Source organism: Stenella coeruleoalba, assembly GCF_951394435.1.
Source record: "Stenella coeruleoalba genome assembly, chromosome: 8".
Taxonomy (NCBI): Eukaryota; Metazoa; Chordata; class Mammalia; order Artiodactyla; family Delphinidae; genus Stenella; species Stenella coeruleoalba.
The window spans coordinates 110,805,815-110,831,523 of record NC_137154.1 but is presented as its reverse complement, the minus strand read 5'-3'; the positions used below and the strand labels follow the sequence as shown (position 1 = coordinate 110,831,523).

The 25,709-nt window shown below is 43.7% G+C and overlaps 1 long non-coding RNA gene across 3 annotated transcripts in view; it reads right to left on the bottom strand.

Annotated features, from left to right (window-relative positions):
* Positions 1 to 6,255: 6,255 nt before the first annotated feature.
* The window catches only part of LOC307190094, a 275,853-nt gene continuing 256,399 nt past the window's right edge, over positions 6,256 to 25,709 (bottom strand). For all 3 annotated transcript variants that reach the window (XR_013829401.1, XR_013829402.1, XR_013829403.1), the window contains exon 4: positions 6,256 to 6,300. This is a non-coding gene — a long non-coding RNA (uncharacterized lncRNA). The remainder of the gene's footprint in view (positions 6,301 to 25,709) is intronic.

Genomic DNA, 25,709 nt, shown 5'->3' with positions numbered 1-25,709 from the left:
AGAAAAAGAAACATCATAAGATATCACTAATACACGGAATGTAAACTTGGCTACACAGGAACTGGATTCCAAAACAGAACAGGGTCTCAAATTTAGAAAACCAACTTATGCTTGCTTAAGGGGAAAGGTGAGTTGGGGTGCTGCATAAAACCAGAGATTGAAATGAGCACAGATAAAGTTCCTTAAGCCAAATATGGAATAGACAAGAGCTACTCCTTGCTCAACGAAATGGACTCAACACCGCATATTAAACGCCTAAGAATGTACCTGACTAGTAAGTATCTTAAAACCTATGGATTGCTATGTCTCCGAAAGAGAATCAAGCATGTGTACAGGGGCATAAACGCAGCAGTGATCGGATTGGAGAGGTTCGGTGAGCAAATGAACACCCTTTGAAGTCATATTGCATGGTACCCATTCCACGGGTTTCAACTCTCCAGGTTTAAGGTATTCTTCCTTCAGCTAAAACATGCATGTGGAACCTAGAGTATGATCAACCATGTGATCGGGAGACGTGTTCAAATATGTCTCAGTTTTCGTACCCTGGTACTCGGGTGCAACATTCCAGACGCTTTACTAACACTCTCCCTACTTGGAGAGTCAGTCCCTTTAACCTCCTGTTTGGCCCAGTTTGCAATTGCTGCGGAATATGAACAGGAATAGCGAGAACCAATGAGAGACTAGCTGGAGGTGTCTGGACGGGCAAATTTAACTCTCATTTCCCACCAGGAAGAGGAATTAACCAAAGGCTCAGCGTGCCGTGCGGGAACCAGATTAGGGCTTGAAGCCATCCTGCTGTGTTGCGGCCAGGTCACAAAAAAGCGAGTTGAAAAAAGGAGCTCAGGGGCACTGTAATTCACAAACCTGCAGAGTTATAAATGACAGCTATCGTCCAAAAATATACTGAAGTAAGGCTGCCAAGAGGACTTGAAAGCCGGGCAGAATTGCAGGAAACCGATTTCAGGAGGTAGACTGGAATTGCATTGAAAGCATAGGAAAAGAGGCAGAACGTCCACAATGATGCACTTGGCCAAAAAGGGCGTATGCGTTTTTTCCTGAATATATTCAGGAAAAAACGCATACGCCCTTTTTGGCCAACCAAGCAAGCTTGCAAAGGAAATCTGCACTACAATGAAGTCTCACTTCCCCCCGGTCAAAAGGGCCATCTGAAAAAAGTGTAAAATCCAGAAAGGCAGGACAGTCCATGGAGAACTGGGAGCCTTGTTATGCTGATGGGCGGGATGTAAATTGCCAACAGACACTTGGGAGAAGTGTATGGTGTTTCCTGAAACATCTAAAATACAAAGCAACAGAGCCTAGGGCACTTCCACTTATGGTCCTATAGCTTAGGGAAATTAAAATCAAAAAGACACAGCCACCCCAAAGTTTGGGAGGCCTCTGTTTACAAGAACCTCGTTTACCGTACAAGTTCAATATCACAGAAAGTGAAAAATGGATAAAGAAATTGTGGTACTTACGTACAATGCAGTATCACTCAGCAATGAAATCTATGTCATCAGGCCCGTAGCAGCATAATGAGTGGATTCAGGTACGATGATTCTAACTGAAATTAGTCACACAGAAAAAGAAACATCATAAGATATCAGTAATACACGGAATGTAAACTTGGCTACACAGGAACGGGATTCCAAAACAGAACAGGGTCTCAAATTTAGAAAACCAACTTATGCTTGCTTAAGGGGAAAGGTGAGTTGGGGTGCTGCATAAAACCAGAGATTGAAATGAGCAAAGATAAAGTTCCTTAAGCCAAATATGGAATAGACAAGAGCTACTCCTTGCTCAACGAAATGGACTCAACACCGCATATTAAACGCCTAAGAATGTACCTGACTAGTAAGTATCTTAAAACCTATGGATTGCTATGTCTCCGAAAGAGAATCAAGCATGTGTACAGGGGCATAAACGCAGCAGTGATAGGATTGGAGAGGTTCGGTGAGCAAATGAAAACCCTTTGAAGTCACATTGCATGGTACTCATTCCCGGGTTTCAACTCTGCAGGTTTAAGGTATTCTTCCTTCAGCTAAAACATGCATGTGGAACCTAAAGCATGATCAACCATGTGATCGGGAGACGTGTTCAAATATGTCTCAGTTTTCATACCCTGGTACTCGTGTGCAACATTCCAGACGCTTTACTAACACTCTCCCCACTTGGAGAGTCAGCGCCTTTAACCTCCTGTTTGCCCCAGTTTGCAATTTCTGCGGAAGATGAACAGGAATAGCGAGAACCAATGAGAGACTAGCTGGAGGTGTCTGGACGGGCAAATTTAACTCTCATTTCCCACCAGGAAAAGGAATTAATCAAAGGCTCAGCGTGCCGTGCCGGAACCAGATTAGGGCCTGAAGCCATCCTGCGGTGTTGCGGCCAGCTCACAAGAAAGCGAGTTGAAGAAAGGAGCTCAGGGGCACTGTAATGCACAAACCTGCAGAGTTATAAATGACAGCTATCGTCCAAAAATATACTGAAGTAAGGCTGCGAAGAGGACTTGAAAGCAGGGCAGAATTGCAGGAAACCGATTTCAGGAGGTAGACTGGAATTGCATTGAAAGCATAGGAAAAGAGGCAGAGCGTCCACAATGATGCACTTGGCCAAAAAGGGCGTATGCGTTTTTTCCTGAATATATTCAGGGAAAAACGCATACGCCCTTTTTGGCCAACCAAGCAAGCTTGCAAAGGAAATCTGCACTACAATGAAATCGCACTTCCCCCCGGTCAAAAGGAGCATCTGAAAAAAGTGTAAAATCCAGAAAGGCAGGACAGTCCATGGAGAACTGGGAGCCTTGTTATGCTGATGGGCGGGATGTAAATTGCACACAGACAATCGGGAGAAGTGTATGGTGTTTCCTGAAACATCTAAAAAACAAAGCAACAGAGCCTAGGGCACTTCCACTTATGGTCCTATAGATTAGGGAAATTAAAATCCAAAAGACGCAGCCACCCCAAAGTTTGGAACGGCTCTGTTTACAAGAACCACGTTTACAGTAGAAGTTCAACATCCCAGAAAGTGAAAAATGGATAAAGAAGTTGTGGTATTTACTTACAAAGCAATATCACTCAGCAATGAAATCTATGTCATCAGGCCCTTAGCAGCACAATGAGTGGATTCAGGTATGATGATTCTAACTGAAATAAGTCACACAGAAAAAGAAACATCATAAGATATCACTAATACACGGAATGTAAACTTGGCTACACAGGAACTGAATTCCAAAACAGAACAGGGTCTCAAATTTAGAAAACCAACTTATGCTTGCTTAAGGGTAAAGGTGAGTTGGGGTGCTGCATAAAACCAGAGATTGAAATGAGCACAGATAAAGTTCCTTAAGCCAAATATGGAATAGACAAGAGCTACTCCTTGCTCAACGAAATGGACTCAACACCGCATATTAAACGCCTAAGAATGTACCTGACTAGTAAGTATCTTAAAACCTATGGATTGCTATGTCTCCAAAAGAGAATCAAGCGTGTGTACAGGGACATAAACGCAGCAGTGATAGGATTGGAGAGGTTCGGTGAGCAAATGAAGACCTCTGAAGTCATATTGCATGGTACCCATTCCACGGGTCTCAACTCTCCAGGTTTAAGGTATTCTTCCTTCAGCTAAAACATGCATGAGGAACCCAGAGTATGATCAACCGTGTGAACGGGAGCCGTGTTTAAATATGCCTCAGTTTTCCTCCCCTGGTACTCGGGTGCAACATTCCAGACGCTTTACTAACACTCTCTCCACTTGGAGAGTCAGCGCCTTTAACCTCCTGTTTGGCCCAGTTTGCAATTTCTGCGGAAGATGAACAGGAATAGGGAGAACCAATGAGAGACTAGCTGGAGGTGTCTGGACGGGCAAATTTAACTCTCATTTCCCACCAGGAAGAGGAAATAACCAAAGGCTCAGCGTGCCGTGCCGGAACCAGATTAGGGCCTGAAGCCATCCTGCGGTGTTGCGGCCAGCTCAAAAGAAAGCGAGTTGAAGAAAAGAGCTCAGGGGCACTGTAATTCACAAACCTTCAGAGTTATAAATGACAGCTATCGTCCAAAAATATACTGAAGTAAGGCTGCCAAGAGGACTTGAAAGCCGGGCAGAATTGCAGGAAACCGATTTCAGGAGGTAGACTGGAATTGCATTGAAAGCATAGGAAAAGAGGCAGAACGTCCACAATGATGCACTTGGCCAAAAAGGGCGTATGCGTTTTTTCCTAAATATATTCAGGAAAAAACGCATACGCCCTTTTTGGGCAACCAAGCAAGCTTGCAAAGGAAATCTGCACTACAATGAAGTCTCACTTCCCCCCGATCAAAAGGGCCATCTGAAAAAAGTGTAAAATCCAGAAAGGCAGGACAGGCCATGGAGAACTGGGAGCCTTGTTATGCTGATGGGCGGGATGTAAATTGCCAACAGACACTCGGGAGAAGTGTATGGTGTTTCCTGAAACATCTAAAAAACAAAGCAACAGAGCCTAGGGCACTGCCACTTATGGTCCTATAGCTTAGGGAAATTAAAATCAAAAAGACACAGCCACCCCAAAGTTTGGGACGCCTCTGTTTACAAGAACCTCATTTACAGTACAAGTTCAACATCGCAGAAAGTGAAAAATGGACAAAGAACTTGTGGTACTTACGTACAATGCAGTATCACTCAGCAATGAAATCTATGTCATCAGGCCCGTAGCAGCATAATGAGTGGATTCAAGTAGGATTATTCTAACTGAAATAAATCACACAGAAAAAGAAACATCATAAGATATCACTAATACACGGAATGTAAACTTGGCTACACAGGAACTGAATTCCAAAACAGAACAGGGTCTCAAATTTAGAAAACCAACTTATGCTTGCTTAAGGGGAAAGGTGAGTTGGGGTGCTGCATAAAACCAGAGATTGAAATGAGCACAGATAAAGTTCCTTAAGCCATTATGGAATAGACAAGAGGTACTCCTTGCTCAACGAAATGGACTCAACACCCCATATTAAACGCCTAAGAATGTACCTGACTTGTAAGTATCTTAAAACCTATGGATTGCTATGTCTCCAAAAGAGAATCAAGCGTGTGTACAGGGACATAAACGCAGCAGTGATAGGATTGGAGAGGTTCGGTGAGCAAATGAAGACCTTTGAATTCATATTGCATGGTACCCATTCCACGGGTCTCAACTCTCCAGGTTTAAGGTATTCTTCCTTCAGCTAAAACATGCATGTGGAACCCAGAGTACGATGAACCATGGGAACGGGAGATGTGTTCAAATATGTCTCAGTTTTCCTCCCCTGGTACTCGGGTTCAACATTCCAGACACTTTACTAACACTCTCCCAACTTGGAGAGTCAGCGCCTTTAACCTCCTGTTTGGCCCAGTTTGCAATTTCTGTGGAAGATGAACAGGAATAGGGAGAACCAATGAGAGACTAGCTGGAGGTGTCTGGACGGGCAAATTTAACTCTCATTTCCCACCAGGAAGAGGAATTAACCAAAGGCTCAGTGTGCCGTGCCTGAACCAGATTAGGGCCTGAAGCCATCCTGCGGTGTTGCGGCCAGCTCACAAGAAAGCCAGTTGAAGAAAGGAGCTCGGGGACACTGTAATGCAGAAACCTGCAGAGTTATAAATGACAGCTATCGTCCAAAAATATACTGAAGTAAGGCTGCCAAGAGGACTTGAAAGCAGGGCAGAATTGCAGGAAACCGATTTCAGGAGGTAGACTGGAATTGCATTGAAAGCATAGGAAAAGAGGCAGAACGTCCACAATGATGCACTTGGCCAAAAAGGGCGTATGTGGTTTTTCCTGAATATATTCAGGAAAAAACGCATACGCCCTTTTTGGCCAACCAAGCAAGCTTGCAAAGGAAATCTGCACTACAATGAAGTCTCACTTCCCCCCGGTCAAAAGGGCCATCTGAAAAAAGTGTAAAATCCAGAAAGGCAGGACAGGCCATGGAGAACTGGGAGCCTTGTTATGCTGATGGGCGGGATGTAAATTGCCAACAGACACTCGGGAGAAGTGTATGGTGTTTCCTGAAACATCTAAAAAACAAAGCAACAGAGCCTAGGGCACTGCCACTTATGGTCCCATAGCTTAGGGAAATTAAAATCAAAAAGACACAGCCACCCCAAAGTTTGGGACGCCTCTGTTTACAAGAACCTCGTTTACAGAAGAAGTTCAACATCCCAGAAAGTGAAAAATGGATAAAGAAGTTGTGGTATTTACTTACAAAGCAATATCACTCAGCAATGAAATCTATGTCATCAGGCCCTTAGCAGCACAATGAGTGGATTCAGGTACGACGATTCTAACTGAAATAAGTCACACAGAAAAAGAAACATCATAAGATATCAGTAATACACGGAATGTAAACTTGGCTACACAGGAACTGAATTCCAAAACAGAACAGGGTCTCAAATTAAGAAAACCAACTTATGCTTGCTTAAGGGGAAAGGTGAGTTGGGGTGCTGCATAAAACCAGAGATTGAAATGAGCACAGATAAAGTTCCTTAAGCCAAATATGGAATAGACAAGAGCTACTCCTTGCTCAACGAAATGGACTCAACACCCCATATTAAACGCCTAAGAATGTACCTGACTAGTAAGTATCTTAAAACCTATGGATTGCTATGTCTCCGAAAGAGAATCAAGCATGTGTACAGGGGCATAAACGCAGCAGTGATAGGATTGGAGATGTTCAGTGAGCAAATGAAGACCCTTTGAAGTCATATTGCAGGGTACCCATTACACGGGTTTCAACTACCCAGGTTTAAGGTATTCTTCCTTCAGCTAAAACATGCATGTGGAACCTAGAGTATGATCAACCATGTGATCGGGAGACGTGTTCAAATATGTCTCAGTTTTCGTACCCTGGTACTCGGGTGTAATATTCCAGACGCTTTACTAACACTCTCCCGACTTGGAGAGTCAGTCCCTTTAACCTCCTGTTTGACCCAGTTTGCAATTTCTGTGGAAGATGAACAGGAATAGCGAGAACCAATGAGAGACTAGCTGGAGGTGTCTGGACGGGCAAATTTAACTCTCATTTCCCACCAGGAAGAGGAATTAACCAAAGGCTCAGGGTGCCGTGCCGGAACAAGATTAGGGCCTGAAGCCATCCTGCGGTGTTGCGGCCAGCTCAAAAGAAAGCGAGTTGAAGAAAGGAGCTCAGGGGCACTGTAATTCACAAACCTGCAGAGTTATAAATGACAGCTATCGTCCAAAAATAGACTGAAGTAAGGCTGCCAAGAGGACTTGAAAGCAGGGCACAATTGCAGGAAACCGATTTCAGGAGGTAGACTGGAATTGCATTGAAAGCATAGGAAAAGAGGCCTAAGGTCCACAATGATGCACTTGGCCAAAAAGGGCGTATGCGTTTTTTCCTGAATATATTCAGGAAAAAACGCATACGCCCTTTTAGGCCAACCAAGCAAGCTTGCAAAGGAAATCTGCACTACAATGAAGTCTCACTTCCCCCGGTCAAAAGGGCCATCTGAAAAAAGTGTAAAATGCAGAAAGGCAGGACAGGCCATGGAGAACTGGGAGCCTTGTTATGCTGATGGGCGGGATGTAAATTGCCAACAACCACTCGGGAGAAGTGTATGGTGTTTCCTGAAACATCTAAAAAACAAAACAACAGAGCCTAGGGCACTTCCACTTATGGTCCTATAGCTGAGGGAAATTAAAATCAAAAAGACACAGCCACCCCAAAGTTTGGGACGCCTCTGTTTACAAGAACCTCGTTTACCGTACAAGTTCAATATCACAGAAAGTGAAAAATGGATAAAGAACTTGTGGTACTTACGTACAATGCAGTATCACTCAGCAATGAAATCTATGTCATCAGGCCCGTAGCAGCATCATGAGTGGATTCAGGTACGATGATTCTAACTGAAATAAGTCACACAGAAAAAGAAACATCATAAGATATCAGTAATACACGGAATGTAAACTTGGCTACACAGGAACTGAATTACAGAACAGAACAGTTTCTCAAATTTAGAAAACCAACTTATGCTTGCTTAAGGGGAAAGGTGAGTTGGGGTGCTGCATAAAACCAGAGATTGAAATGAGCACAGATAAAGTTCCTTAAGCCAAATATGGAATAGACAAGAGCTACTCCTTGCTCAACGAAATGGACTCAACACCGCATATTAAACGCCTAAGAGTGTACCTGACTAGTAAGTATCTTAAAACCTATGGATTGCTATGTCTCCGAAAGAGAATCAAGCATGTGTACAGGGGCATAAACGCAGCAGTGATAGGATTGGAGATGTTCGGTGAGCAAATGAAGACCCTTTGAAGTCATATTGCATGGTACCCATTCCACGGGTCTCAACTCTCCAGGTTTAAGGTATTCTTCCTTCAGCTAAAACATGCATGTGGAACCCAGAGTATGATCAACCATGTGAACGGGAGACGTGTTCAAATATGTCTCAGTTTTCCTCCCCTGGTACTCGGGTGCAACATTCCAGACGCTTTACTAACACTCTCCCCACTTGGAGAGTCAGTCCCTTTAACCTCCTGTTTGGCCCAGTTTGCAATTTCTGCGGAAGATGAACAGGAATAGCGAGAACCAATGAGAGGCTAGCTGGAGGTGTCTGGACGGGCAAATTTAACTCTCATTTCCCACCAGGAAGAGGAATTAACCAAAGGCTCAGCATGCCGGGCCGGAACCAGATTAGGGCCTGAAGCCATCCTGCGGTGTTGCGGCCAGGTCACAAGAAAGCGAGTTGAAGAAAGGAGCTCAGGGGCACTGTAATTCACAAACCTGCAGAGTTATAAATGACAGCTATCGTCCAAAAATAGACTGAAGTAAGGCTGCCAAGAGGACTTGAAAGCGGGGCAGAATTGCAGGAAACCGATTTCAGGAGGTAGACTGGAATTGCATTGAAAGCATAGGAAAAGAGGCAGAACGTCCACAATGATGCACTTGGCCAAAAAGGGCGTATGCGTTTTTTCCTGAATATATTCAGGAAAAAACGCATACGCCCTTTTTGGCCAACCAAGCAAGCTTGCAAAGGAAATCTGCACTACAATGAAGTCTCACTTCCCCCCGGTCAAAAGGGCCATCTGAAAAAAGTGTAAAATCCAGAAAGGCAGGACAGGCCATGGAGAACTGGGAGCCTTGTTATGCTGATGGGCGGGATGTAAATTGCCAACAACCACTCAGGAGAAGTGTATGGTGTTTCCTGAAACATCTAAAAAACAAAGCAACAGAGCCTAGGGCACTTCCACTTATGGTCCTATAGCTTAGGGAAATTAAAATCAAAAAGACACAGCCACCCCAAAGTTTGGAATGGCTCTGTTTACAAGAACCTCGTTTACAGTACAAGTTCAACATCGCAGAAAGTGAAAAATGGATAAAGAAGTTGTGGTATTCACTTACAAAGCAATATCACTCAGCAATGAAATCTATGTCATCAGGCCCTTAGCAGCACAATGAGTGGATTCAGGTATGATGATTCTAACTGAAATAAGTCACACAGAAAAAGAAACATCATAAGATATCAGTAATACACGGAATGGAAACTTGGTTACACAGGAACTGCATTCCAAAACAGAACAGGGTCTCAAATATAGAAAACCAACTTATGTTTGCTTAAGGGTAAAGGTGAGTTGGGGTTCTGCATAAAACCAGAGATTGAAATGAGCACAGATAAAGTTCCTTAAGCCAAATATGGAATAGACAAGAGCTACTCCTTGCTGAATGAAATGGACTCAACACCGCATATTAAACGTCTAAGAATTTACCTGACTAGTAAGTATCTTAAAACCTATGGATTGCTATGTCTCCAAAAGAGAATCAAGCTTGTGTACAGGGGCATAAACGCAGCAGTGATAGGATTGGAGAGGTTCGGTGAGCAAATGAAGACCCTTTGAACTCATATTGCGTGGTACCCATTTCACGGGTTTCAACTACCCAGGTTTAAGGTATTCTTCCTTCAGCTAAAACATGCATGTGGAACCTAGAGTATGATCAACCATGTGATCGGGAGATGTGTTCAAATATGTCTCAGTTTTCGTACCTTGGTACTCGGGTGCAACATGCCAAACACTTTACTGACACTCTCCCGACTTGGAGAGTCAGTCCCTTTAACCTCCTGTTTGGCCCAGTTTGCAATATCTGCGGAAGATGAACAGGAATAGCGAGAACCAATGAGAGACTAGCTGGAGGTGTCTGGACGGGCAAATTTAACTCTCATTTCCCACCAGGAAGAGGAAATAACCAAAGGCTCAGCGTGCCGTGCCGGAACCAGATTAGGGCCTGGAGCCATCCTGCGTTGTTGCGGCCAGGTCACAAGAAAGCGAGTTGAAGAAAGGAGCTCAGGGGCACTGTAATTCACAAACCTGCAGAGTTATAAATGACAGCTATCGTCCAAGAATATACTGAAGTAAGGCTGCCAAGAGGACTTGAAAGCGGGGCAGAATTGCAGGAAACCGATTTCAGAAGGTAGACTGGAATTGCATTGAAAGCATAGGAAAAGAGGCAGAACGTCCACAATGATGCACTTGGCCAAAAAGGGCGTATGCGTTTTTTCCTGAATATATTCAGGAAAAAACGCATACGCCCTTTTTGGCCAACCAAGCAAGCTTGCAAAGGAAATCTGCACTACAATGAAGTCTCACTTCCCCCCGGTCAAAAGGGCCATCTGAAAAAAGTGTAAAATCCAGAAAGGCAGGAAAGGCCATGGAGAACTGGGAGCCTTGTTATGCTGATGGGTGGGATGTAAATTGCCAACAGACACTGGGGAGAAGTGTATGGTGTTTACAGAAACATCTATACAACAAAGCAACAGAGCCTAGGGCACTTCCACTTATGGTCCTATAGCTTAGGGAATTTAAAATCAAAAAGACACAGCAACCCCAAAGTTTGGAACGGCTCTGTTTACAAGAACCTCGTTTACCATACAAGTTCAATATCACAGAAAGTGAAAAATGGATAAAGAACTTGTGGTACTTACGTACAATGCAGTATCACTCAGCAATGAAATCTATGTCATTAGGCCCGTAGCAGTATAATGAATGGATTCAGGTACGATGATTCTAACTGAAATAAGTCACACAAAAAAAGAAACATCATAAGATATCACTAATACACGGAATGTAAACTTGGCTACACAGGAACTGAATTCCAAAACAGAACAGGGTCTCAAATTTAGAAAACAAACTTATGCTTGCTTAAGGGGAAAGGTGAGATGGGGTGCTGCATAAAAACAGAGATTGAAATGAGCACAGATAAAGTTCCTTAAGCCAAATATGGAATAGACAAAAGCTACTCCTTGCTCAACGAAATGGACTCAACACCCCATATAAAACGCCTAGGAATGTACCTGACTAGTAAGTATCTTAAAACCTATGGATTGCTAGGTCTCCAAAAGAGAATCAAGCGTGTGAACAGGGGCATAAATGCAGCAGTGATAGGATTGGAGAGGTTCGGTGAGCAAATGAATACCCTTTGAAGTCATATTGCATGGTACCCATTCCACGGGTCTCAACTCTCCAGGTTTAAGGTATTCTTCCTTCAGCTAAAACATGCATGTGGAACCCAGAGTATGATCAACCATGTGAACGGGAGACGTGTGCAAATATGTCTCAGTTTTCCTCCCCTGGTACTCGGGTGCAACATTCCAGATGCTTTACTAACACTCTCCCGACTTGGAGACTCAGTCCCTTTAACCTGCTGTTTGGCCCAGTTTGCAATTTCTGCGGAAGATGAACAGGAATAGGGAGAACCAATGAGAGACTAGCTGGCGGTGTCTGGACGGGCAAATTTAACTCTCATTTCCCACCAGGAAGAGGAAATAACCAAAGGCTCAGCGTGCCGTGCCGGAACCAGATTAGGGCCTGAAGCCATCCTGTGGTGTTGCGGCCAGGACACAAGAATGCAAATTGAAGAAAGGAGCTCAGGGGCACTTTAATTCACAAACATGCAGAGTTATAAATGACAGCTATCGTCCAAAAATAGACTGAAGTAAGGCTGCCAAGAGGACTTGAAAGCGGGGCAGAATTGCAGGAAACCGATTTCAGGAGGTAGACTGGAATTGCATTGAAAGCATAGGAAAAGAGGCAGAACGTCCACAATGATGCACTTGGCCAAAAAGGGCGTAAGCGTTTTTTCCTGAATATATTCAGGGAAAAACGCATACGCCCTTTTTGGCCAACCAAGCAAACTTGCAAAGGTAATCTGCACTACAATGAAGTCTCACTTCCCCCCGGACAAAAGGGCCATCTGAAAAAAGTGTAAAATCCAGAAAGGCAGGACAGGCCATGGAGAACTGGGAGCCTTGTTATGCTGATGGGCGGGATGTAAATTGCCAACAGACACTCGGGAGAAGTGTATGGTGTTTCCTGAAACATCTAAAAAACAAAGCAACAGAGCCTAGGGCACTTCCACTTATGGTCCTATAGCTTAGGGAAATTAAAATCAAAAAGACACAGCCACCCCAAAGTTTGGGACGCCTCTGTTTACAAGAACCTCGTTTACAGTACAAGCTTAACATCGCAGAAAGTGAAAAATGGATAAAGAAGTTGTGGTATTTACTTACAAAGCAATATCACTCAGCAATGAAATCTATGTCATCAGGCCCTTAGCAGCACAATGAGTGGATTCAGGTAGGATGATTCTAACTGAAATAAATCACACAGAAAAAGAAACATCATAAGATATCAGTAATACACGGAATGTACACTTGGCTACACAGGAACTGAATTACAGAACAGAACAGGGTCTCAAATTTAGAAAACCAACTTATGCTTGCTTAAGGGGAAAAGTGAGTTGGGGTCCTGTTTAAAACGAGAGATCGAAATGAGCACAGATAAAGTTCTTTAAGCCAAATATGGAATAGACAAGAGCTACTCCTTGCTCAACGAAATGGACTCAACACCGCATATTAAACGCCTAAGAATGTACCTGACTAGTAAGTATCTTAAAACCTATGGATTGCTGTGTCTCCGAAAGAGAATCAAGCATGTGTACAGGGGCATGAACGCAGCAGTGATAGGATTGGAGAGGTTTGGTGAGCAAATGAAGACCCTTTGAAGTCATATTGCATGGTACCCATTCCACGGGTTTCAACTACCCAGGTTTAAGGTATTCTTCCTTCAGCTAAAACATGCATGTGGAACCTAGAGTATGATCAACCATGTGATCGGGAGACGTGTTCAAATATGTCTCAGTTTTCGTACCCTGGTACTCGGGTGCAACATTCCAGATGCTTTACTAACACTCTCCCGACTTGGAGACTCAGTCCCTTTAACCTCCTGTTTGGCCCAGTTTGCAATTTCTGTGGAGGATGAACAGGAATAGCGAGAACCAATGAGAGACTAGCTGGAGGTGTCTGGACGGGCAAATTTAACTCTCATTTCCCACCAGGAAGAGGAAATAACCAAAGGCTCAGCGTGCCGTGCCGGAACCAGATTAGGGCCTGAAGCCATCCTGTGGTGTTGCGGCCAGCTCAAAAGAAAGCGAGTTGAAGAAAGGAGCTCAGGGGCACTGTAATTCACAAACCTGCAGAGTTATAAATGACAGCTATCGTCCAAAAATATACTGAAGTAAGGCTGCCAAGAGGACTTGAAAGCGGGGCAGAATTGCAGGAAAGCGATTTCAGGAGGTAGACTGGAATTGCATTGAAAGCATAGGAAAAGAGACAGAACGTCCACAATGATGCACTTGGCCAAAAAGGGTGTATGCGTTTTTTCCTGAATATATTCAGGGAAAAACGCATACGCCCTTTTTGGCCAACCAAGCAAACTTGCAAAGGAAATCTGCACTACAATGAAGTCTCACTTCCCCCCGGACAAAAGGGCCATCTGAAAAAAGTGTAAAATCCAGAAAGGCAGGACAGGCCATGGAGAACTGGGAGCCTTGTTATGCTGATGGGCGGGATGTAAATTGCCAACAGACACTCGGGAGAAGTGTATGGTGTTTCCTGAAACATCTAAAAAACAAAGCAACAGAGCCTAGGGCACTTCCACTTATGGTCCTATAGCTTAGGTAAATTAAAATCAAAAAGACACAGCCACCCGAAACTTTGGGACGCCTCTGTTTACAAGAACCTCGTTTACAGTACAAGTTCAATATTACAGAAAGTGAAAAATGGATAAAGAAATTGTGGTACTTACGTACAATGCAGTATCACTCAGCAATGAAATCTATGTCATCAGGCCCGTAGCAGCATAATGAGTGGATTCAGGAACGATGATTCTAACTGAAATAAGTCACACAGAAAAAGAAACATCATAATATATCACTAATACACGGAATGTAAACTTGGCTACACAGGAACTGAATTCCAAAACAGAACAGGGTCTCAAATTTAGAACACCAACTTATGCTTGCTTAAGGGGAAAGGTGAGTTGGTGTGCTGCATAAAACCAGAGATTGAAATGAGCACAGATAAAGTTCCTTAAGCCAAATATGGAATAGACAAGAGCTACTCCTTGCTCAACGAAATGGACTCAACACCCCATATTAAACGCCTAAGAATGTACCTGACTAGTAAATATCTTATAACCTATGGATTGCTATGTTTCCAAAAGAGAATCAAGCGTGTGTACAGGGGAATAAACGCAGCAGTGATAGGATTGGAGAGGTTCGGTGAGCAAATGAAGACCCTTTGAAGTCATATTGCATGGTACCCATTCCACGGGTTTCAACTACCCAGGTTTAAGGTATTCTACCTTCAGCTAAAACATGCATGTGGAACCTAGAGTATGATCAACCATGTGATCGGGAGACGTGTTCAAATATGTCTCAGTTTTCCTCCCCTGGTACTCGGGTGCAACATTCCAGACGCTTTACTAACACTCTCCCGACTTTGAGAGTCAGTCCCTTTAACCTCCTGTTTGGCCCAGTTTGCAATTTCTGCGGAAGATGAACAGGAATAGCGAGAACCAATGACAGACTAGCTGGAGGTGTCTGGTCGGGCAAATTTAACTCTCATTTCCACCAGGAAGAGGAATTATCCAAAGGCTCAGCGTGCCGTGCCGGAACCAGATTAGGGCCTGAAGCCATCCTGCGGTGTTGCGGCCAGCTCAAAAGAAAGCGAGGTGAAGAAAAGAGCTCAGGGGCACTGTAATTCACAAACCTGCAGAGTTATAAATGACAGCCATCGTCCAAAAATATACTGAAGTAAGGCTGCCAACAGGACTTGAAAGCGGGGCAGAATTGCAGGAAACCGATTTCAGGAGGTAGACTGGAATTGCATTGAAAGCATAGGAAAAGAGGCAGAACGTCCACAATGATGCACTTGGTCAAAAAGGGCGTATGCGTTTTTTCCTGAATATATTCAGGAAAAAACGCATACGCCCTTTTTGGCCAACCAAGCAAGCTTGAAAAGGAAATCTGCACTACAATGAAGTCTCACTTCCCCCCCGGTCAAAAGGGCCATCTGAAAAAAGTGTAAAATCCAGAAAGGCAGGACAGGCCATGGAGAACTGGGAGCCTTGTTATGCTGATGGGCGGGATTTAATTTGCAACAGACACTCCGGAGAAGTGTATGGTGTTTCCTGAAACATCTAAAAAACAAAGCAACAGAGCCTAGGGCACTTCCACTTATGGTCCTATAGCTTAGGGAAATTAAAATCAAAAAGACACAGCCACCCCAAAGTTCGGGACGCCTCTGTTTACAAGAACCTCGTTTACCGTACAAGTTCAATATCACAGAAAGTGAAAAATGGATAAAGAACTTGTGGTACTTACGTACAATGCAGTATCACTCAGCAATGAAATCTATGTCATCCGGCCCGTAGCAGCATAATGAGTGTATTCAGGTACGATGATTCTAACTGAAATAAGTCACACAGAAAAAGAAACATCATAAGATATCACTAATACACGGAATGTAAACTTGCCTACACAGGAACTGAATTCCAAAACAGAACAGGGTCTCAAATTTAGAAAACCAACTTATGCTTGCTTAAGGGGAAAGGTGAGTTGGGGTGCTGCATAAAACCAGAGATTGAAATGAGCACAGATAAAGTTCCTTAAGCCAAATATGGAATAGACAAGAGCTACTCCTTGCTCAACGAAATGGACTCAACACCGCATATTAAACGCCTAAGAATGTACCTGACTAGTAAGTATCTTAAAACCTATGGATTGCTATGTCTCCGAAAGAGAATCAAGCATGTGTACAGGGGCATAAACGCAGCAGTGATAGGATTGGAGAGGTTCGGTGAGCAAATGAAGACCCTTTGAAGTCATATTGCATGGTACCCATTCCACGGGTTTCAACTCTCCAGGTTTAAGGTATTCTTCCTTCAGCTAAAACATGCATGTGGAACCTAGAGTATGATCAACCATGTGATCGGGAGACGTGTTCAAATATGTCTCAGTTTTCATACCCTGGTACTCGGGTGCAACATTCCAGACGCTTTACTAACACTCTCCCTACTTGGAGAGTCAGTCCCTTTAACCTCCTGTTTGGCCCAGTTTGCAATTTCTGCGGAAGATGAACAGGGATAGCGAGAACCAATGAGAGACTAGCTGGAGGTGTCTGGACGGGCAAATTTAACTCTCATTTCCCACCAGGAAGAGGAATTAACCAAAGGCTCAGCATGCCGTGCGGGAACCAGATTAGGGCTTGAAGCCATCCTGCTGTGTTGCGGCCAGGTCACAAAAGAGCGAGTTGAAAAAAGGAGCTCAGGGGCACTGTAATTCACAAACCTGCAGAGTTATAAATGACAGCTATCGTCCAAAAATATACTGAAGTAAGGCTGCCAAGAGGACTTGAAAGCCGGGCAGAATTGCAGGAAACCGATTTCAGGAGGTAGACTGGAATTGCATTGAAAGCATAGGAAAAGAGGCAGAACGTCCACAATGATGCACTTGGCCAAAAAGGGCGTAAGCGTTTTTTCCTGAATATATTCAGGGAAAAACGCATACGCCCTTTTTGGCCAACCAAGCAAACTTGCAAAGGTAATCTGCACTACAATGAAGTCTCACTTCCCCCCGGACAAAAGGGCCATCTGAAAAAAGTGTAAAATCCAGAAAGGCAGGACAGGCCATGGAGAACTGGGAGCCTTGTTATGCTGATGGGCGGGATGTAAATTGCCAACAGACACTCGGGAGAAGTGTATGGTGTTTCCTGAAACATCTAAAAAACAAAGCAACAGAGCCTAGGGCACTTCCACTTATGGTCCTATAGCTTAGGGAAATTAAAATCAAAAAGACACAGCCACCCCAAAGTTTGGGACGCCTCTGTTTACAAGAACCTCGTTTACAGTACAAGCTTAACATCGCAGAAAGTGAAAAATGGATAAAGAAGTTGTGGTATTTACTTACAAAGCAATATCACTCAGCAATGAAATCTATGTCATCAGGCCCTTAGCAGCACAATGAGTGGATTCAGGTAGGATGATTCTAACTGAAATAAATCACACAGAAAAAGAAACATCATAAGATATCAGTAATACACGGAATGTACACTTGGCTACACAGGAACTGAATTACAGAACAGAACAGGGTCTCAAATTTAGAAAACCAACTTATGCTTGCTTAAGGGGAAAAGTGAGTTGGGGTCCTGTTTAAAACGAGAGATCGAAATGAGCACAGATAAAGTTCTTTAAGCCAAATATGGAATAGACAAGAGCTACTCCTTGCTCAACGAAATGGACTCAACACCGCATATTAAACGCCTAAGAATGTACCTGACTAGTAAGTATCTTAAAACCTATGGATTGCTGTGTCTCCGAAAGAGAATCAAGCATGTGTACAGGGGCATGAACGCAGCAGTGATAGGATTGGAGAGGTTTGGTGAGCAAATGAAGACCCTTTGAAGTCATATTGCATGGTACCCATTCCACGGGTTTCAACTACCCAGGTTTAAGGTATTCTTCCTTCAGCTAAAACATGCATGTGGAACCTAGAGTATGATCAACCATGTGATCGGGAGACGTGTTCAAATATGTCTCAGTTTTCGTACCCTGGTACTCGGGTGCAACATTCCAGATGCTTTACTAACACTCTCCCGACTTGGAGACTCAGTCCCTTTAACCTCCTGTTTGGCCCAGTTTGCAATTTCTGTGGAGGATGAACAGGAATAGCGAGAACCAATGAGAGACTAGCTGGAGGTGTCTGGACGGGCAAATTTAACTCTCATTTCCCACCAGGAAGAGGAAATAACCAAAGGCTCAGCGTGCCGTGCCGGAACCAGATTAGGGCCTGAAGCCATCCTGTGGTGTTGCGGCCAGCTCAAAAGAAAGCGAGTTGAAGAAAGGAGCTCAGGGGCACTGTAATTCACAAACCTGCAGAGTTATAAATGACAGCTATCGTCCAAAAATATACTGAAGTAAGGCTGCCAAGAGGACTTGAAAGCGGGGCAGAATTGCAGGAAAGCGATTTCAGGAGGTAGACTGGAATTGCATTGAAAGCATAGGAAAAGAGACAGAACGTCCACAATGATGCACTTGGCCAAAAAGGGTGTATGCGTTTTTTCCTGAATATATTCAGGGAAAAACGCATACGCCCTTTTTGGCCAACCAAGCAAACTTGCAAAGGAAATCTGCACTACAATGAAGTCTCACTTCCCCCCGGACAAAAGGGCCATCTGAAAAAAGTGTAAAATCCAGAAAGGCAGGACAGGCCATGGAGAACTGGGAGCCTTGTTATGCTGATGGGCGGGATGTAAATTGCCAACAGACACTCGGGAGAAGTGTATGGTGTTTCCTGAAACATCTAAAAAACAAAGCAACAGAGCCTAGGGCACTTCCACTTATGGTCCTATAGCTTAGGTAAATTAAAATCAAAAAGACACAGCCACCCGAAACTTTGGGACGCCTCTGTTTACAAGAACCTCGTTTACAGTACAAGTTCAATATTACAGAAAGTGAAAAATGGATAAAGAAATTGTGGTACTTACGTACAATGCAGTATCACTCAGCAATGAAATCTATGTCATCAGGCCCGTAGCAGCATAATGAGTGGATTCAGGAACGATGATTCTAACTGAAATAAGTCACACAGAAAAAGAAACATCATAATATATCACTAATACACGGAATGTAAACTTGGCTACACAGGAACTGAATTCCAAAACAGAACAGGGTCTCAAATTTAGAACACCAACTTATGCTTGCTTAAGGGGAAAGGTGAGTTGGTGTGCTGCATAAAACCAGAGATTGAAATGAGCACAGATAAAGTTCCTTAAGCCAAATATGGAATAGACAAGAGCTACTCCTTGCTCAACGAAATGGACTCAACACCCCATATTAAACGCCTAAGAATGTACCTGACTAGTAAATATCTTATAACCTATGGATTGCTATGTTTCCAAAAGAGAATCAAGCGTGTGTACAGGGGAATAAACGCAGCAGTGATAGGATTGGAGAGGTTCGGTGAGCAAATGAAGACCCTTTGAAGTCATATTGCATGGTACCCATTCCACGGGTTTCAACTACCCAGGTTTAAGGTATTCTACCTTCAGCTAAAACATGCATGTGGAACCTAGAGTATGATCAACCATGTGATCGGGAGACGTGTTCAAATATGTCTCAGTTTTCCTCCCCTGGTACTCGGGTGCAACATTCCAGACGCTTTACTAACACTCTCCCGACTTTGAGAGTCAGTCCCTTTAACCTCCTGTTTGGCCCAGTTTGCAATTTCTGCGGAAGATGAACAGGAATAGCGAGAACCAATGACAGACTAGCTGGAGGTGTCTGGTCGGGCAAATTTAACTCTCATTTCCACCAGGAAGAGGAATTATCCAAAGGCTCAGCGTGCCGTGCCGGAACCAGATTAGGGCCTGAAGCCATCCTGCGGTGTTGCGGCCAGCTCAAAAGAAAGCGAGGTGAAGAAAAGAGCTCAGGGGCACTGTAATTCACAAACCTGCAGAGTTATAAATGACAGCCATCGTCCAAAAATATACTGAAGTAAGGCTGCCAACAGGACTTGAAAGCGGGGCAGAATTGCAGGAAACCGATTTCAGGAGGTAGACTGGAATTGCATTGAAAGCATAGGAAAAGAGGCAGAACGTCCACAATGATGCACTTGGTCAAAAAGGGCGTATGCGTTTTTTCCTGAATATATTCAGGAAAAAACGCATACGCCCTTTTTGGCCAACCAAGCAAGCTTGAAAAGGAAATCTGCACTACAATGAAGTCTCACTTCCCCCCCGGTCAAAAGGGCCATCTGAAAAAAGTGTAAAATCCAGAAAGGCAGGACAGGCCATGGAGAACTGGGAGCCTTGTTATGCTGATGGGCGGGATTTAATTTGCAACAGACACTCCGGAGAAGTGTATGGTGTTTCCTGAAACATCTAAAAAACAAAGCAACAGAGCCTAGGGCACTTCCACTTATGGTCCTATAGCTTAGGGAAATTAAAATCAAAAAGACACAGCCACCCCAAAGTTCGGGACGCCTCTGTTTACAAGAACCTCGTTTACCGTACAAGTTCAATATCACAGAAAGTGAAAAATGGATAAAGAACTTGTGGTACTTACGTACAATGCAGTATCACTCAGCAATGAAATCTATGTCATCCGGCCCGTAGCAGCATAATGAGTGTATTCAGGTACGATGATTCTAACTGAAATAAGTCACACAGAAAAAGAAACATCATAAGATATCACTAATACACGGAATGTAAACTTGCCTACACAGGAACTGAATTCCAAAACAGAACAGGGTCTCAAATTTAGAAAACCAACTTATGCTTGCTTAAGGGGAAAGGTGAGTTGGGGTGCTGCATAAAACCAGAGATTGAAATGAGCACAGATAAAGTTCCTTAAGCCAAATATGGAATAGACAAGAGCTACTCCTTGCTCAACGAAATGGACTCAACACCGCATATTAAACGCCTAAGAATGTACCTGACTAGTAAGTATCTTAAAACCTATGGATTGCTATGTCTCCGAAAGAGAATCAAGCATGTGTACAGGGGCATAAACGCAGCAGTGATAGGATTGGAGAGGTTCGGTGAGCAAATGAAGACCCTTTGAAGTCATATTGCATGGTACCCATTCCACGGGTTTCAACTCTCCAGGTTTAAGGTATTCTTCCTTCAGCTAAAACATGCATGTGGAACCTAGAGTATGATCAACCATGTGATCGGGAGACGTGTTCAAATATGTCTCAGTTTTCATACCCTGGTACTCGGGTGCAACATTCCAGACGCTTTACTAACACTCTCCCTACTTGGAGAGTCAGTCCCTTTAACCTCCTGTTTGGCCCAGTTTGCAATTTCTGCGGAAGATGAACAGGGATAGCGAGAACCAATGAGAGACTAGCTGGAGGTGTCTGGACGGGCAAATTTAACTCTCATTTCCCACCAGGAAGAGGAATTAACCAAAGGCTCAGCGTGCCGTGCGGGAACCAGATTAGGGCTTGAAGCCATCCTGCTGTGTTGCGGCCAGGTCACAAAAGAGCGAGTTGAAAAAAGGAGCTCAGGGGCACTGTAATTCACAAACCTGCAGAGTTATAAATGACAGCTATCGTCCAAAAATATACTGAAGTAAGGCTGCCAAGAGGACTTGAAAGCCGGGCAGAATTGCAGGAAACCGATTTCAGGAGGTAGACTGGAATTGCATTGAAAGCATAGGAAAAGAGGCAGAACGTCCACAATGATGCACTTGGCCAAAAAGGGCGTATGCGTTTTTTCCTGAATATATTCAGGAAAAAACGCATACGCCCTTTTTGGCCAACCAAGCAAGCTTGCAAAGGAAATCTGCACTACAATGAAGTCTCACTTCCCCCCGGTCAAAAGGGCCATCTGAAAAAAGTGTAAAATCCAGAAAGGCAAGACAGTCCATGGAGAACTGGGAGCCTTGTTATGCTGATGGGCGGGATGTAAATTGCCAACAGACACTTGGGAGAAGTGTATGGTGTTTCCTGAAACATCTAAAAAACAAAGCAACAGAGCCTAGGGCACTTCCACTTATGGTCCTATAGCTTAGGGAAATTAAAATCAAAAAGACACAGCCACCCCAAAGTTTGGAACGGCTCTGTTTACAAGAACCTCGTTTACAGTACAAGTTCAACATCCCAGAAATTGAAAAATGGATAAAGAAGTTGTGGTATTTACTTACAAAGCAATATCACTCAGCAATGAAATCTATGTCATCAGGCCCGTAGCAGCATAATGAGTGGATTCAGGTACGATGATTCTAACTGAAATAAGTCACACAGAAAAAGAAACATCATAAGATATCAGTAATACACGGAATGTAAACTTGGCTACACAGGAACTGAATTCCAAAACAGAACAGGGTCTCAAATTTAGAAAACCAACTTATGCTTGCTTAAGGGGAAAGGTGAGTTGGGGTGCTGCATAAAACCAGAGATTGAAATGAGCACAGATAAAGTTCCTTAAGCCAAATATGGAATAGACAAGAGCTACTCCTTGCTCAACGAAATGGACTCAACACCCCATATTAAACGCCTAAGAATGTACCTGACTAGTAAGTATCTTAAAACCTATGGATTGCTATGTCTCCAAAAGAGAATCAAGCGTGTGTACAGGGGCATAAACGCAGCAGTGATAGGATTGGAGAGGATCGGTGAGCAAATGAAGACCTTTGAAGTCATATTGCATGGTACCCATTCCACGGGTCTCAACTCTCCAGGTTTAAGGTATTCTTCCTTCAGCTAAAACATGCATGTGGAACACAGAGTATGATCAACCGTGTGAACGGGAGACGTTTTCAAATATGTCTCAGTTTTCCTCCCCTGGTACTCGGGTGCAACATTCCAGACGCTTTACTAACACTCTCCCCACTTGGAGAATCAGCACCTTTAAACTCCTGTTTGGCCCAGTTTGCAATTTCTGCGGAAGATGAACAGGAATAGCGAGAACCAATGAGAGACTAGCTGGAGGTGTCTGGACGGGCAAATTTAACTCTCATTTCCCACCAGGAAGAGGAAATAACCAAAGGCTCAGCGTGCCGTGCCAGAACCAGATTAGGGCCTGAAGCCATCCTGCGGTGTTGCGGCCAGCTCAAAAGAAAGCGAGGTGAAGAAAAGAGCTCAGGGGCACTGTAATTCACAAACCTGCAGAGTTATAAATGACAGCTATCGTCCAAAAATATACTGAAGTAAGGCTGCCAAGAGGACTTGAAAGCGGGGCAGAATTGCAGGAAACCGATTTCAGGAGGTAGACTGGAATTGCATTGAAAGCATAGGAAAAGAGGCAGAACATCCACAATGATGCACTTGGCAAAAAAGGGCGTATGCGTTTTTTCCTGAATATATTCAGGAAAAAACGCATACACCCTTTTTGGCCAACCAAGCAAGCTTGCAAAGGAAATCTGCACTACAATGAAGTCTCACTTCCCCCCGGTCAAAAGGGCCATCTGAAAAAAGTGTAAAATCCAGAAAGGCAGGACAGGCCATGGAGAACTGGGAGCCCTGTTATGCTGATGGGCGGGATGTAAATTGCCAACAGACACTCGGGAGAAGTGTATGGTGTTTCCTGAAACATCTAAAAAACAAAGCAACAGAGCCTAGGGCACTTCCACTTATGGTCCTATAGCTTAGGGAAATTAAAATCAAAAAGACACAGCCACCCCAAAGTTTGGGACGCCTCTGGTTACAAGAACCTCATTTACAGTACAAGTTCAACATCGCAGAAAGTGAGAAATGGATAAAGAACTTGTGGTACTTACGTACAATGCAGTATCACTCAGCAATGAAATCTATGTCATCAGGCCTGTAGCAGCATAATGAGTGGATTCAGATAGGATGATTCTAACTGAAATAAATCACACAGAAAAAGAAACATCATAAGATATCACTAATACACGGAATGTAAACTTGGCTACACAGGAACTGAATTCCAAAACAGAACAGGGTCTCAAATTTAGAAAACCAACTTATGCTTGCTTAAGGGGAAAGGTGAGTTGGGGTGCTGCATAAAACCAGAGATTGAAATGAGCACAGATAAAGTTCCTTAAGCCAAATATGGAATAGACAAGAGCTATTCCTTGCTCAACGAAATGGACTCAACACCCCATATTAAACGCCTAAGAATGTACCTGACTTGTAAGTATCTTAAAACCTATGGATTGCTATGTCTCCAAAAGAGAATCAAGCGTGTTTACAGGGACATAAACGCAGCAGTGATAGGATTGGAGAGGTTCGGTGAGCAAATGAAGACCTTTGAATTCATATTGCATGGTACCCATTCCACGGGTCTCAACTCTCCAGGTTTAAGGTATTCTTCCTTCAGCTAAAACATGCATGTGGAACCCAGAGTACGATGAACCATGGGAACGGGAGACGTGTTCAAATATGTCTCAGTTTTCCTCCCCTGGTACTCGGGTGCAACATTCCAGACACTTTACTAACAATCTCCCCACTTGGAGAGTCAGCGCCTTTAACCTCCTGTTTGGCCCAGTTTGCAATTTCTGTGGAAGATGAACAGGAATAGGGAGAACCAATGAGAGACTAGCTGGAGGTGTCTGGATGGGCAAATTTAACTCTCATTTCCCAACAGGAAGAGGAATTAACCAAAGGCTCAGTGTGCCGTGCCTGAACCAGATTAGGGCCTGAAGCCATCCTGCGGTGTTGCGGCCAGCTCACAAGAAAGCCAGTTGAAGAAAGGAGCTCAGGGACACTGTAATGCAGAAACCTGCAGAGTTATAAATGACAGCTATCGTCCAAAAATAGACTGAAGTAAGGCTGCCAAGAGGACTTGAAAGCAGGGCAGAATTGCAGGAAACCGATTTCAGGAGGTAGACTGGAATTGCATTGAAAGCATAGGAAAAGAGGCAGAACGTCCACAATGATGCACTTGGCCAAAAAGAGCGTATGCGTTTTTTCCTGAATATATTCAGGAAAAAACGCATACGCCCTTTTTGGCCAACCAAGCAAGCTTGCAAAGGAAATCTGCACTACAATGAAGTCTCACTTCCCCCCGGTCAAAAGGGCCATCTGAAAAAAGTGTAAAATCCGGAAAGGCAGGACAGGCCATGGAGAACTGGGAGCCTTGTTATGCTGATGGGCGGGATGTAAATTGCCAACAGACACTCGGGAGAAGTGTATGGTGTTTCCTGAAACATCTAAAAAACAAAGCAACAGAGCCTAGGGCAATTCTACTTATGGTCCTATAGCTTAGGGAAATTAAAATCCAAAAGACACAGCCACCCCAAAGTTTGGAACGGCTCTGTTTACAAGAACCTCGTTTACAGTAGAAGTTCAACATCCCAGAAAGTGAAAAATGGATAAAGAAGTTGTGGTATTTACTTACAAAGCAATATCACTCAGCAATGAAATCTATGTCATCAGGCCCTTAGCAGCACAATGAGTGGATTCAGGTATGATGATTCTAACTGAAATAAGTCACACAGAAAAAGAAACATCATAAGATATCACTAATACACGGAATGTAAACTTGGCTACACAGGAACTGAATTCCAAAACAGAACAGGGTCTCAAATTTAGAAAACCAACTTATGCTTGCTTAAGGGGAAAGGTGAGTTGGGGTGCTGCATAAAACCAGAGATTGAAATGAGCACAGATAAAGTTCTTTAAGCCAAATATGGAATAGACAAGAGCTACTCCTTGCTCAACGAAATGGACTCAACACCGCATATTAAACGCCTAAGAATGTACCTGACTAGTAAGTATCTTAAAACCTATGGATTGCTATGTCTCCAAAAGAGAATCAAGCATGTGTACAGGGACATAAACGCAGCAGTGATAGGATTGGAGAGGTTCGGTGAGCAAATGAAGACCTCTGAAGTCATATTGCATGGTACCCATTCCACGGGTCTCAACTCTCCA